The 1,833-nt window shown below is 34.0% G+C and overlaps 1 pseudogene; it reads right to left on the bottom strand.

Moving 5' to 3' along the window:
* Positions 1-403: 403 nt before the first annotated feature.
* Positions 404-593, bottom strand: LOC114028290 (annotated as a pseudogene).
* Between the last annotated feature and the right edge of the window lie 1,240 nt (positions 594-1,833).

The following is a 1,833-nucleotide window of genomic DNA, read 5'->3' as shown; positions in this document are numbered from 1 at the left end:
CCAATAATTAAAATCATCTGAACAAAAAAAAATGGCACTCTGATTAATTGCATTATACAGCTTGCCAGGACCTTGGTACAGCTTTGCATTTTACTGTTAACCAGATTTACTCTAGTCCCAAATGGGTTCTTCTTTTCACCAATATGCAAGCTCTTTACAAAAAAGAAAATGCCACCAGGACCCAAACTAGCCAGGACAGGCAGATGGAAAGAGGCAGCCTGCTCAGCCTTAATTCAATTCAATGTCAGTAGATTTTTATTCTTTTGATGTTGAAAGGGGCAACAGAGTCATTTAAACTTCATCCAACCTCTTTTTATTTTACAAAGTTAAACAGCAAAAGGAAATAAAATTAAGAAGGTAATGCTTGTGGAATGTACGGTGCATATTGGCAGGGCATATTTCATTATGATTCACCAACTTGCTTCTCCTGTTCAACTGTTTCGAAGGCAGTGAGTTTTTCTCTTGTGTTTCTGTCTTTTTCAATTTAGACTTATCAGATTTCTGAATCTCAGCCATATCTGGTTTGTCAGACATTTTTGCAGATTAAGCAGTGATGGGCAGGGCTCACCAGTAAGTCAGATCTCCAAGGTGGCAGCTCCAAACTGTCACAGACTCTTCTTTCTACTTCAGGTAATACCCTCTTTTAAGTACTAATAAACTCTGGTAAATAATGGAGAACATAACTCAGGGTCTTGTGATAGTAGTAGAAATTCCAAACCCTAAGGGATTAACCTTGGCTTTCTGAGAGAAGTATCCATTTTAAAATTAAAAATACCTATTCTCTCTCCTGTAAATCTTTTATGATGTTTTTCAGTTTCAGGTAATACCAATAATGTATTCCCAACATTAAAAGACCTGCAAGTGAACCATGCCAGTTAATATGGTTTACTCATTTTACAAATACACATAGATTTATATGCCAAGAGGTGGTAAGTTTTCCATCCCTTGAGGTTGTTACATCAGAGCCTGGATGACTCTTTCTTGAAAATAGTATGGAAGAATTGTGTTCAGGTACTGATTGGACTGCATGAATTTTTGAGTCCTTTCCAATCCTGAGATGCTACTATTTACATCAGAGGTCACTTTTTTATAATTATGTTCTATATCCAACATAACACTCTATGAACATATCAGTGTAGGTCTCTGATGATGATGAGAGCCACAAATTTTAGTACAAGCCCACCGAAGTTCACAAATTAAAAAACTGAAACACTGTCCACATAGTTCCTGATAGGATATCCTTGTTTGTTTGTTTTTAATTCATAGAATTGGTAGCCCTTCTCTACTCCCTTAAAGTCTATACAAATGAGGATCCTGTTGTTTTTTTTTTCTTGGGGGGGGTTCTAATAAATTTAATATCTAAATAAGGATATCAAATTATTTAAATGGAAAAATGCTTCACCCACTGATGTCAAGAGTACAGTCATTTTCCACCCACATCAATAAATAATCACCATTAGAGAAATTTTATTTACCTGGACAAATTATGCTGTTAAATTTTTTTTAATTAAACTCCAGAGCTGTTAACATTTAAATCACTATATAAAGATGAGTAGGGGGGAAAGAGTAGAAAGATGGCATTTTCAAAATTGAACAACAAAAAAAGATGATAAGAAATTTAAAAATTATTTTATATTTCATCACAAAATCAGCTTTGAGAAGTTGAAAGAACATCTTTTCCCCTTTTTCTTTCAATAGCATACCTACTACTCACTATTCCATGAGACTGAACAAACTATCAATTGCTATTAAGTAAATTCAAATTGTTTGACATTCAAAGTACTCTATAATTTGATACAAGCATACCTTTTCCATGTTATTTTGTATTATTTC

The sequence above is a fragment of the Vombatus ursinus genome, unplaced genomic scaffold, assembly GCF_900497805.2.
Source record: "Vombatus ursinus unplaced genomic scaffold, bare-nosed wombat genome assembly UNPS02014874.1, whole genome shotgun sequence".
NCBI lineage: Eukaryota > Metazoa > Chordata > Mammalia > Diprotodontia > Vombatidae > Vombatus > Vombatus ursinus.
Note: the sequence above shows the minus strand (reverse complement) of the source record. Positions and strands in the feature narration are given on the sequence as shown.